At 42.6% G+C, this 13888-nt stretch overlaps 1 protein-coding gene and 1 long non-coding RNA gene across 7 annotated transcripts in view; one reads left to right on the top strand and one right to left on the bottom strand.

Annotated features, from left to right (window-relative positions):
* The window catches only part of SHROOM2 (shroom family member 2), a 115165-nt gene that overhangs the window by 70831 nt on the left and 30446 nt on the right, over positions 1-13888 (bottom strand). The window lies entirely within an intron of this gene.
* On the top strand, positions 6489-13312 carry LOC310761933. The gene is made up of 2 exons (XR_014547753.1): positions 6489-6687; positions 12957-13312. It is a non-coding gene; the product is annotated as an uncharacterized lncRNA (long non-coding RNA).

Here is a 13888-nt window from a genome sequence, read left to right as displayed (position 1 = left end):
ATACAGTGGACGCTCGGGTTGCGAACGTGATCCGTGCGGGAGGCACATTCGCAACCCGCAGCGCCGCGTCTGCACGTGCGCGGGTTGCAATTCGGCACTTCTGCGCAAAGTGCAATTTAGTGCTTCTGCACATCTGCTGAAACCTGGAAGTAACCCGTTCCAGTACTTCCGGGTTTCGGCGGGTCCATAACCCGAAAAAACACAACCTGAAGCGTCTGTAACCCAAGGTATGACTGTATTTGACTGTATAGAAATGAAGGATTTATAGAAATATTTTCTGTTGTGTAACTTCAACACCAAACATGTTGCAGCAACCTCCCAATTAACTGAAGCACTGTAGCATACATCACTGGACTTCATCAAATGTGCAATACTTCTCGGCACGAACTTAATCCCAATTGGTACTGGCCATGCCACTTTTTATTATGCATTACAGGTTCTTTTAAGTGTCCTGAATGCTTGTGCAACCACATTTCCACACAGAAACCACAACAGCAATAGCAGTAAGTGTTAATGTCTGGGGAAGGTATCACATTTCTACAAGGTACACCATATTTATACAATTATAAAATTGCCCTTCATCAACATAGATCCCAGGCGAGTTTACAAACATTAAACAAACTATCAACAAAAGACAGCTAAAATTATAAACACAAACCAATCAATGTATCTAAAACCCCTCGCAAAAAGTAGAACAATAATGTAGCAGCCGTTCATAAAAGCCCCCAAACCATGGGTCATGGGTAGGCAAACTAGGCCCGGGGGTCGGATCCGGCCCAATTGCCTTCTAAATCCAGCCCGTGGATGGTCCATGAATCAGCGTGTTTTTACATGAGTAGAATGTGTGCTTTTATTTAAAATCCATCTCTGAATTATTTGTGGGGCATCAGAATTTGTTCATTATTATTTTTTTCTCAATACAGTCTGGCCCACCACAAGGTCTGAGGGACAGTGGACCGACCCCCTGCTGAAAAAGTCTGCTGACCCCTGCCATGGACAATCAGATAAAATTCTGTCAAAGGTCTGGAGAAACAGTTGTGTCTTAACCTGGCATCAGAAGTCCAAGTCTGTTGTGGCCAGCCACACCTCATGGGGAGCAAATTCTATTATATAGTGGGGGGAAACTACAAAGAAAGGCTATCCTGTGTCACCGCACAGCAAGCGATCCCCACTGTCAGTATAATGAAAAGGGCCTTCCTTCCATTCCAATCTCAAGGCCTGGGTTGGCTGATATGGGGAGAGGAGCTTCATTATATACTTGGTCTCAAGCCCATATTTCTTTCTTTATTATTACTGATTTCATAAAATCTGTGCACCTCTTGACTGTAAAAAAACCCCAAAACCCTCAAAGCGGTTTACAAAATATGTCAATGCTAATTAACACCTTATATTGGACCAAGTAACACATAGGCAACCTGTCATGTGGAAGACAGGACTCCATACAGATGTTGCTATCAGCATTCTAGCAGCTGCCTTATGTGCTACCTGAAGTTTCTGGACCATCTTCAAGGGTGGCCCCATAAAGAACACATTACACTAACCCAGGTGTGAAGTTTGCTAGAGCATGTAGCACGACGGCAAGGCTATCTTAGTACAGGAACAGCTGTTGCTCTCAATCAGCTACAGCCTGGAAATAGGAACCCCTTGTAACTGACACCACCAAGGGCTCAAGTGACAATGCCAGATCCAGGAGTACTCCCCCCCCCCCCGGCTACAAACCTGGTCTTTCAAGGAGTGAGTGACTGTGTCTCTGTCTAGCTGTGATTCAGCATCATTTTACTAGCCCTCATCTGACCCCATTACCACCTCCAGGCTCAGGAACAATCACAGTTTCATCTAGTTCAGATGGCATAGATCAGTGATGGCCAAACTTGGCCCTCCGGCTGTTTTGGGACTACAATTCCCATCATCTCTAGCTAACAGGACCAGTGGTCAGGGATGATGGGAATTGTAGTCCCAAAACAGCTGGAGGGCAATGTTTGGCCATCACTGGTATAGATGAATGCAATCCCCATGATGGTGGCACAAAACCTCAAATCCTGATGACTGCTCACAACAGCTTCATATAGATGCTAAATAACATAGCGGACAGAATAAAATCTATATGAATCCACAGCACAACTCTTATGGGACCAGGGAGGAGTCCCCCAAAGCTGTTGTCTAATAACAGCCCTACAGGTTTGACTGAAAACACCACATCATGGTGCCTACAACTCTCTACCTGCTCCAGGAGGTTACCATGGCTGATGGCACCAAAGCCTCTGAATGGATCAACAGGGTCATCACATGCCTCCTATTCCTCTCTCAAGATAGCTCACTAACCAGAGCTCTCTCGGTACTAAAACAGAATCAAAAGCCAGACTGAAATGGGTCCAAATAATATTTTGTGAGTACTCAGAAAATGTGATTTCCTCACAATTAAAGCACCATCTTGAGGGAAGATGTGACGAATGAAAAAAATGAAGAGTTAGTAAACGTAAAAGATGTTGCTACCAAAAATCCTTGATTCACTTTCTTCAAAGTAAGTTCTATTGAAATTAGTGTGGTTTAACTGGGGGGCGGGAATGAAACGAGTAGGGATAACAAATACCCCAGTTTGGATGGTGACCGCCAAAGAATCAATGAACCAAACACTTCTGATTTACCACGGATGAGTGAATTTGGCAAGGACTCGCTCAAGGACCATTGACATTTCATGTTGGTCATGAAATTTTTGAGACTAAAACTCTGGAGGCTTGCTCTGTGTGGTATAGGAAGTACTGAAACATTCAAAGAGAATAAAAGAAGGAAGCGGGAATATAAGAAAGAAAGAAAGAAAGAAAGAAAGAAAGAAAGAAAGAAAGAAAGAAAGAGGCAAGCAGGCAAAAATCTGGAAGCACTCACTTATTCTTTGAAGCCGGACCTAAGTAGATCTGAAGAAAAGAGATGGAAGATTGCCACATAAGCATGGTCAAGGGTCACTTAAGCATGGAGCAAAAGCATTGCAAAAGTTTATGTTTTCTTCCTTCCGGGCTGAAGCCAGCAGGAGTGTTTTGGCTAGGTGTGACAAGGTGCAGGTGAGGCAGCAAATGTTCAGAGCCAATGACAGGTCATGTGGGGTGCATTCAAGACTGGGCCAGACTCACTGAAAGCAGGAAAATTAGTTTCCTCCAGCATTTGTCTGGAGTAAACTGACAGTGTTAAACTCTGAAGGTGGAGGTGTGCGTGAAGTCTGCCCCATGTGGTCTGTGCTAATTTCTGCAGGGATAGGAGGCCTTCTGCAAACCTTGCATGTGGTGTGATGGTGGAGGGTCCTCCTGGGCTGCAGGTAGTCCTGGCAAGGATTTAAAAAGTCTTCAGATGAGGGCAGAGTTATCTCCTTACAAGAAGGATGTGGGGGCCTTGGGCTCCTACATGAAAATCTTCAGTGGGGCAGTCATTTTTCTGTCTGCCTTAGATGGGGCTTCAGGAATGCCACCTTCATCATCCTAGGAGTCTTCAGAACTTTCCATCGAAGGGCGAGAGGGATTGTAGTCCATGACATATGCAACCACTACTGACAAACAACAAGCTATTCATGTATTTACTTGGAGCCTTTATATGATGAGTTTTCTCAAATGATTTCATAGCAGTTTACAAAAATTCAAGTAAAAAAAAAAAAGGCAAAGAATGGTGGCCTCTTGCATTGCAGTGAATAGGAGATGGCAGTGGATCGGTATTTTGTACATTACTCAAGAAAGTATATCATTTCACTTGAAAGGATTAGGGAAGTGCTAATATTTTGCAATGATTCCCCGACCAGTTTTTAATGGGATTTAAACACTATTATCTTATTAGACACTGTTTGGAAGAGCTATACTCCTACTTCCTACTTTATCCCCCCTGCCTCATCAAGCCATCACAAATAGTGCATACTGCTGCATCTACAACACTTGGAAAGTATAATTGCCATGAAATCACTATCTTTTTTCACATCTGATAGAGGCAACTGCAGGGATCTTTTTTATTTTTGCTACTTTGTCATGAGCTGCCTTCTTCAGATGAAAACAATTTTTAAAAGAAATAAATGCAGCAGTAGATAAAATTGGGGCGGGGGGGGGGAGATGGTCTTCAAGAATAATCTCCTTTTATTTTTATTTTACACAATCTGCTTAATCTCACTTGGAGCAACCCGCCCGTAAGATTTGTTACGGGAACACCTTTAACAAAGAGTGAACAGTGTGAATAATTCAAGGCAAGGTTTTTAAGGTAGATAAAACCTGTTGCCTTTGTAATCTAGGCTTATCCAGGAAGACAGAACACTCTCACTACATTATCAAGCTATGATCAAATATTAATCCTGCGGTTCTCTATTCCCACACTATGTGTAATGAGAAATAAAATTAAAGTTAAATAATTAATTGGGTTCTGAGAGACCAAAGTGTCAAACCATAAGAGAAGGTTGCCTGTTGCATCTTTGCATGAATCGAGAACGCAACCACCCTGTGCTTCCGGGGGGGGGGGGGGGGCAGATTCAAAACAGAGAAAAGCAGAAATAAATAAGAATAAGAATTTATTATTTATTTATACCCCGCCCATCTGGCTGAGTTTCCCCAGTCACTCTGGGCGGCTTCCAACAAAATATTAAAAACACAATAAAATACCAAACATTAAAAACTTCCCTAAACAGGGCTGCCTTCAGATGTCTTCTAGAAGTCAGATAGTTGTTTATTTCATTAACATCTGATGGGAGGGTCTTCCACAGGGTGGGCGCCACTACCGAGAAGGGTAAGGGCTTTTTCGGAGAGGAAAGGTGTTTTTTTACTTTTTCACATTCTAAAATAAAAGGTTAAGTGTAAGAATGGCATGTGCTTCAGGGATCAGACGTTAGGGAAATAATGCTTTTTTAATTAGCGGCAGAGTACGAATTGGTACCAGAGGCTATATGAAACTACACAGACCTCACAGGCATCAAGATTTCAGGACTATGCAATGCTTAGTCATTTACTCCCGAAGTTCAGATATGAAACAAGAAATATATGATGGCTAACCATCTTTTTTTTTTGAAACTAGTCACTAGTTTTAGATAACCTGCAACTGACACTGTGAAAATGATTATAACTTTTCATACAAAGGAACGTGGAAAGCATGCTTGAGCAAATATTTGCCCTCTTCCCACCAAAGATTTAAATGCTGAATTAAAAACCTTATATTAATAAGTTCGCTTCTGAATTTTTGACGTGTTATAAGACTTCAGACTTTGGATTCAAAAAGGTGCCTGGCCTTTTGTCAGAAAAAGGAAAACCTTTGGATTCTACCCATGGTGGTAATTTTTGACAACTGAGGAAGATTTTGTTCAGCTGACCATTTTTTAAAAGTGCTGGAATTAAATGGTGCGTGTGTGTAAATTTGCCCCCCCCCAAAACCCCACCTCAGTAGTGTCCCATTCATATATTTTTTTAATGAGAAGCCAGAGCCACAAACCAAAATTTCTCTGCCCAGTTCCACACTGCTTGCAGAGGCCCCAGGTCAAGCAACAATCCTTAACTGATGGGGGAAGTCGCAATTCCTCACATCTTAAGAGCTGTAGCGCTCTGCTTCTGTTGCAGTCCGGAAGTGAACAGTGACAGCCCTTTGCACTACATGGTGTTTCACAGTACTTGGGGCTTGCTAGAGCTTGTCTGGCAGACAGAAGCAGCTGTTTGCAATTCACGCCCTAAGTTATAATATGTTGTTCGTAGTATGAAAACATTCTAGAGACTCTACCATGCCTCCCGACACTGACTTTTAGACATTTCAGATTATTATAATTTATGAATAACTTTTTACATTCATCTCAAAAATGATACACATGCCATAAAAGCAGCTAAAAACACGTTTTAAAGTAGTGATAAGCCAGAGATAGTTATAGCTCAGTTGGCTAGACTTTAACCCAGGGGTCAGCAACCTTTTCCAGCCATGGGCAGGTCCACGGTCCCTCAGACCATGTGGTGGGCCAGACTATATTTTGAATTTTTTTAAAAAATGAACAAATTCCTATGCCCCACAAATAACCCAGAGATGCATTTTAAATAAAAGCACACATTCTACTTATGTAAAAACATGCTGATTCCCAGACTGTCCGCAGGCCGGATTTAGAAGGCGATTGGGCCGCATCTGGCCCCCAGGCCTTAGGTTGGCTGCCCTTGCTTTATCCATTAGAGAATGGTGTTGGTAACGCCAAGGTTGCAGGTTCGATCTCTGTAAGGGACAGCAGCACATTCCTGCATTGCAGGGGGTTGGAAAAGATGATCCTCAGGGTCACTTCCAACTCTTGTTTGTTTGTTTCCAAAGGGAGAAACCATTTCATCATTACTCATTTGTTGTATGTATGTACATACAACCACAAGCTAACAATGGCTGCCCAACACTTGACCTCTGCCCAAAGAAAAAGGTTGCAGAAGTATAGTTGCTACAGCAGTGCAGTAGAACGAACTGAACACTCTTAGAATTTACATAGATGAAATGATATTGGCCAACTGAACATATACAGTGCTGCTGATGTTTTATTTCAGGAACAGGCAACCATTCTCTTAAGTTTGTTTCTTGGCAATGCAGAGGACTGCTTTTGAAAGGGTGATCAGGAGTTCTTCATGCACAGCCTTTTTGATATCATGCAAAGCACGAACTAACGGTATAATAAATTATTTGCAGGAGGAAAGGATGCTGAATAGCCATGGGGGAAGAAAAGTACCTTTAAATATACCGTACTTTTCGCACCATTACACTCAGTTTTTTTCACCTAAAAGGTAAAGGGAAATGTGTGTGCGTGTTATGGAGCGAATGCAGGCAGGAGGAACCGCTCTTGCTGGCTGTTCGGCAGCCTGTCTTCCTCCGCTTGGCTGGCTGAGAAGCCGGCAACAGCTGAGCAACAGCTGAGTGTCGGGAGACAGCCTCTCTTTCTCCTGTGTGCCTCCTCTATGGTTTTTTGGCGAGGTGGGAGAAGGGAGGCAGCTGGGAAGCCAGCAAGAGCTGCATGCAGTGTGTAAAAGCCAAGGTGGGGAAAGAGAGACAGCCTCTCTTCCTCCTGTCTGCCTGCTCTATGGTTTTTTGGCGAGGTGGGAGAAGGGAGGCAGCTGGGAAGCCAGCAAGAGCTGCATGCAGTGTGTAAAAGCCAAGGTAGGGAAAGGGAGACAGCCTCTCTTCCTCCTGTCTGCCTGCTCTATGGCTCTCCCTTACACAAATGTAAGCGGCTCTTACTCTGCTTTCTTTACAATGAGCCAGAAGGAGGGACAAAGAGGGCATCCCCTTCAGTCCCTCCCCCAGCACCTCACCGGTAAATTCAAACAAAGCGGCTTACAAGGCTCGTGTCCCTGAGTCTCCTCCTCCTCTTTTTGCTCCGGTTCGAGGCAAGGCAGCTCCACAAATGTGAGTTCCCCCTCTCTCTTCCTTCCCTCCCTCCCTCCCTCTTCCAACTTCAAAAAATATTGGGGGGACAGCCAGGTAAGCCCCACTCACATACCACAATGGGGGATGGGGGATGACTCCCTCAAATATTTAATGGGGGGGGGGTGAAGGCACCTAGGCCTATAGGAGTCGGCTGCTTTGCCTAGGACAAGTGTGAGCTCCCCCCCCCCCTTCCTTCATCACTGTATTGGAGATATCATACATTACTGACAGTTCCTTCATTCACGTGGTTACAAAACACGGATCCACATGGATCCTCAGGATTTTTGCACTGGGTCACCCCAAATTCACCATCAGATCACATAGTATGTCCATGGCTACAGCATGCACCAAAAAAATCACGGACCCACTGTTGCCTGGGGCCGCAGTGGTGCAAAAACGTGGTTACAAAGTACGGATCCACGTGGATCCTCAGGATTTTTGCATTGGGCTACCCCAAACTCACCATCAGATCACATGTCTGTGGCCACAGCATGAACCACAAAAATCATACATCCACTGTTTCGTGTAGAATATTTTTTTTCTTGTTTTCCTCCTCTAAAAACTATGTGCGTGTTATGGTTGGGAGCGTGTTATAGAGCGAAAAATACGGTAAACATGGTGGTAAACAAAAGTTCAGATTTAAAAACTCGTCTGGGGGAACAGGAATTAGAGGGCCATTTTTTGCAAATTTCTCAGAAACATATGACCCAGACATTCAGTTGCAAAGCTTCTTTCTATTGCTGAGTTATTAATTGGTAACATGAATCCTCTATAGTGGTGTAGTGTTACACTAAAGCCCTTTATTCTACTCCATCCAGAAACAGGACACTTTCTTTTTCTTCTTCAGGACAATTAACTAGATTAGAAACTAATGGATGCAGCTCCTCAATTATACACAAAGTTAAGATCACATTAATTTGGTTTTCTTACGAATTTGTAAGGCACTGGGTGATCTAACCAACCCAAGGCATCTTCACTTGGAAGAACAGAAGACAACCACTCCACCATGTTTTCTGAAAAAACTAACATTTCATCAGCAAGTCCAGTTAAAATATGCACACAGACTTTCAGTATGACACAATCCCGTTTCCTAAAAAGAATGTGCTCCTGCTAGTATATTTCAAATATGGATGGGAGCCCTTGGCTCTCCAGTTCTGGCTCTGCAACATATTTGATTGACAAAGTAACTTTTCATACCTGACACTATATTATATTCAGAAAGTTGATGAGGATGAACACTGGTCTTCAACACATGTGTGGACATGCACTACTGAACAGTGGCCTAATTCAAAGTGTGTCACAGCAGCAGTACTACCACTATAGGTAGAAAAAGAAAATGAAATGAGGCCAGAAGTGCATGTTTGGGTTTAAGGTAGGGCCTAGGTCTGGAAAGGTTCAAAATTACTGGCACTGACTATGCATTTAACATTCCGTAGATGGGACTCCCCAGGTGTACCTCTTAAACACTTGTTACTGACACCAGAAAAAGCTGCCTTTTGTAATGGGAGTATTTTTATTTTATTTGTTTGCTTATTAAATTTGTATACTGTACCGCCCTATATCGGTAGATCTCAGGGCGGTTCACAACATAAAATCATAATAGGAAAAAGCACAGAATACATAATAAAAACAAAAGCCAATACAATCCAATAATCCCCACTTCCACAACACATTTTTAAAGGGCATTGGCTGTCAATCAGCCAAAGGCCTGGTTGAAGAGGAGTGGTATTGCCTGGTCCCCAAAGGTGTATAATGAAGGCGCCAGCAGAACTTCCTTAGGGAGGGCATTCCACACGCAGGGAGCCACTGCAGAAAAGGCCTATTCTTGTCCTGCCACCTTCTGGACCACTCATCCACAATTTGATATACAGATTTATTAAATATGCACGTTTAGAGAAAGCCACAGTTCCATGAACAATGGGAAACTGTGGTTGGTTCAAAAGCAAAATAGGAAGCTTTTGATGTACTCTTCTCATTCATAAAGAGGAGATGGGTTAGGGGGAACATACAGGCCCAAGGCCTGCATAAGCTTATACAGTACCTTTAATAGCAAACCATGGTTTGCGGTTTTGTCTAAACTGGATGTTCGTATGTTAAAGACCAGCCTTCTGTTTCCATAAGCCTTGTGTTATGAAGGCTGTTTTTCCCACAGGATCCACTGGCACAGAGCTCTGCACATATACAGGGATCTTTTTTCTAGCTACATGGCAGATGAAGTATTGAATTTAGAAGGATTTTTTTCTCAGCAAATGCAGTACAACTTGCAATGCTCATAGGAAAAGCCCTAGCAGCCAACACATAAACAATTTACGTGCTTTACAAATACGAACCTTGTCTGTTTGGTGATACTTTAGAATATTATTCCTGCAGTAGTCTAAACATGGAGGGAAATATGCATCGCATTAATCTAAAGAAGTGCTTGGAGCAGGAAAATATTATTACTCAGATTTCTACAAAAGAAAGGGACTAACAAGCTAACACAAAAGTGCTACAGTGGAGGATTTTATCCTAAAGGCTAATGTAATGCAAATATTTGGTTTGGCACAGGCCACTTTAAAAAACACAGTGTTAAATGCACTAACAGTGCAGTCTTATGTGGACTACTCAGAAGTAAGCCCCATTTGCTTCAATGGGGTATACCACCAGGAATAAATATATAAATACACTCTCTCTCTATATATATATATGCCTAAAGCAGTCATTCTTCTGCATTGGCTTGAAAACAAGCAATTTTCTCAAAAAGTAAAAACAAGAGTAGATTTTTTCATTAAGAACAGCTGAATGTTAATTACACTTAAGGCATCTCCTTATAAAAACAACTTGTCAGAATCTAGGAGCGGCCACATTAAAGTAGCTCACTCGACAGAAATGACCTTTCACATAGAACAACAGCTCAATTGAAGGTGGCTGAGTAAAGTCTGGACTAGCAAGACAGAGGAGTACAACTGGGAAAGTCCCTAACAATCATTATTACATTGGTGGGATCTCAAACTGTTATGCGGACTGTCAGTCCCATGAAGTTTTCTTGTTACGTTTAACAACGCTGGTTAACAAATGGCTGAACTCAAGTTTGCAAAAGTTGGCCTGGTGCACACGACATGGTAAACCAAACTATGGCTTACTCACATAAACATGCAGGGTTCTGGACAGGAATTTGTGGTTCTTTTTGTCCTAGCTCCACACTGGGCTAAACCAAAGTTGGGCTTAGTGTGTTATTCAAAGCAGGACTCAAAGCTTGTTTTGGGCTACAGTTTGTGGTTGGTGAGGATTAAACTTGACCTTGAGTCCTGAGTTTGGGTTACATGTTAAGCCAAACCCTGACTTAGCTCACCAGAGAGGACCAAAGTGGCTGCAAGCGCTTCTCTGTGAGCCCACAACATTTGCATGGTCCTGATAAGCCATTGTTCGGCTTACTGTGTTGTGCAAACCAGGCCAAGGCACCATACACAATGCACTTCAGTGCTTTCTAAAAGTCTTCTAACCAAAAGATGCAAAGAAAATGTAGCATGGCATCCAACTAAGTCACTGGCTCAGAATGACTAAAGAATATGACTCTGCATTTCTATCATGCCTTAAAAAGAAGATAAAGACATATCCTCCACACATTATTTTAAACCCACCATTCCTCTAAGGTGGAGCTTTCCAAACTTTTCATGTTGGTAACACACTTTTTAGACATGCATCATTTCGCAACAAAGCAATTCAGTTTTACAGTGATACCTCGGGTTAAGTACTTAATTCGTTCCGAAGATCCGTTCTTAACCTGAAACTGCTCTTAACCTGAAGCACCACTTTAGCTAATGGGGCCTCCTGCTGCCGCCGTGCTGCAGTAGCACGATTTCTGTTCTTATCCTGAAGCAACGTTCTTAACCTGAAGTACTATTTCTGGGTTAGCGGAGTCTGTAACCTGAAGCGTATGTAACCTGAAGCGTATGTAACCCGAGGTACCACTGTACTAGCAAACTGGAGGTTACACCAATACCTTTCCAGCTCTGGGAGGAGCGTGGGGAGAGTTCACGCGACACACCTACACATTGCAGCCAATACAATAACGTGTTGTAACACACAGTTTGGAAAGCTCTGCTCTAAGGAGCTAACAGAGATTTTTAGCTTCACAACAATCCTGTAAGCAAGGTTACAGGCATCTAAACACAGAGGGTTCCTGCCTGATGCTATTAGGCGAGGCCTTTCAAAGCATAGACGCTGCCACACTTAAAAGAGCAACTTCTCACAGAGGCACATGAAAGGTGCATTATTAAAACTCGTCTAAAAATGAACCTACCATGATAAACATGCAGAATGCAAGAAGCAGCCTGGATGAAATCTGCTTGAACTGTCATGAGTCTTGCCTCCCACAGTCTTCAGTGCGAAACACTAACCAGGGAGACTATTTAAAGAAAACAACAAAACCTACTATTTTCAAGCTATGCTTTAAACACACACACAGGTCACAAAATGGGAGTATTTTACAGATCTCTGAAAAATACATAAGCATTTACAGGTGTTTATAGTTACAAAATATGCTAGGTTGTGGAGAAATGGGGACTGTTTTTTATTTCCTTGACTGGCTGTGCCGTAATTTATTTAGGAGTTCACCTTAAACTCAAGGTTATTGTGTATTACTGGCCCCAAGCAGAGTTATTTGAACACATGCCAACCCTGAGCAATAAGTTACTGGATTTCATGCTCCATGAGGGGTATTTTAAACATAATTCATGGCTTTCGTTTCAGATCAAAAGCACCAAAGGAGTGCAGAGAATTAGATTACAGATATTACAGACTGACTAAAGGAGTTAGGGAAGGCAAAGTCACAGTCACCTACCTTCAGAATACATTCCTCCATGTGTATATGTGTGTATGCACACAAACACAAAGCAGTAAAGTTAAACTTTGCATTTTAACAATATTGCCTCAGTTATAAAAGTTCACAATTAACTCAAGCAGAGTCTCGTGTCCCTCATCTGTCTTAATTTAAGATGGGATGTTGTTTTCTGCTGTTGCCCGTTTTGTATAATGAAACAACAGATGGATTAAGGTGAAAGACATTTACAAAAAAAAAAAAAAATGCCACAGAGCTGGAAAATGCTCAGGAAAGTGCAATCAAAAAGATGAGGGTGCAATTCCTCTATGAGGGAAGGTTTGCTTTTTAGCTTACCCAAAAATGGCAAGAGGGGACAGGACAAAGGTTTCTACAAGGTGTGGGCAGTGTTTCTCCTTCTCTCATAACCGAAGAACCCAGGGTCATCCAATGATGCTTAATTGTGTGAGACGCAAGACAGACAAAAGGAAGCACATGCTTCAACTATGGAACTCACTGCAACATGAGGTGGCGACAATACCAACCCAGAGGGCTTTAAAAGGAAATCAGACAAATTCACAAATGATATGCTACTAACAAGTATGCCCCTAAATACTAGTCACTGGGAAACAACAGTGGGCAAGGGCTATTATCTTCACATTTGTGTACTTGCCATGTGCTTGATACAGGGTGCTGAATTAGATATTCCTTTACTAGGACTCTTATTTACTTGGAGTAGATACTAAACAAGCTCCTTCTCTCTCTCTCTTAGAATTATGCTTCTTCCCACTCAAAACCATGCAGTACCCAAAGTACTGCATGAAACAGGAATGTATTTGCTGAAACATCAATATCCATTTTAAAAGGCGCAACCAACTTCCTCTGGTTCTTTTCCTTTTTTCTCAAGCCAGCTGCATCTGTACCTTAGGGATGTCCTTCCCACTTAGAAAAACATGCAGTGTTGCCAGTATTCTCAGATTTCTCTCCTGGACAGAACATTTATCAGAAACGCATGTCTGAGCCAATGTTCAAGCTAAATTCTAAGTAGTAAATTTATTTGCTCAGCACCATTGTTCATTTCAAGGAATCAGCCACTTATGTGAATAAATTAGCAAAGTGAGCCTCTTATCCTAACTTTGAAAGCAGTTCTGTGAGAACCAAGAGTGTATCATCCCTCACAACTATCCAAATAAATACAGTGGACGCTTGGGTTGCGAACGTGATCCGTGTGGGATGCATGTTTGCAACCCACAGTGTTTGCAACCCGCAGCAGCGCACCTGCACACGCGCAGGTTGCGATTTGGCGCTTCTGCACATGCGCAAAGCGTGATTTAGCGCTTCTGCGGATGCGCGACTGCCGAAACTCGGAAGTAACCCGTTCCAGTACTTCTGGGTTTTGGCAGGTACGTAACCCGAAAAAACGCAACCTGAAGCAGCTGTAACCCGAGGTATGACTGTAATAGCACTAGAATTCAGTGAATATCTCCTATCCCAGGACCAACTGCAAATAAAGTACTGCAAATAAAGAATAATATGTAACTATGCCTTTGTAAGCAAAGCATGTGTGTGACAGGCGCACCATTTTCAGCTCTAAAGGGGGGCGGAATGGGGCAAGGCAGAACAGACAAGAATGGACTTCCATGCATCCTGCTAACGTGCACAGTGGCCAGAAATGGAACCTCAGCATAGGTGGGAATTCTCCCA

Source organism: Podarcis filfolensis (assembly GCF_964270895.1).
Source record: "Podarcis filfolensis genome assembly, chromosome: 4".
Taxonomy (NCBI): Eukaryota; Metazoa; Chordata; class Lepidosauria; order Squamata; family Lacertidae; genus Podarcis; species Podarcis filfolensis.
The sequence above is the reverse complement of the archived record's forward strand: the minus strand, read 5'-3'. Positions and strand labels throughout refer to the sequence as shown.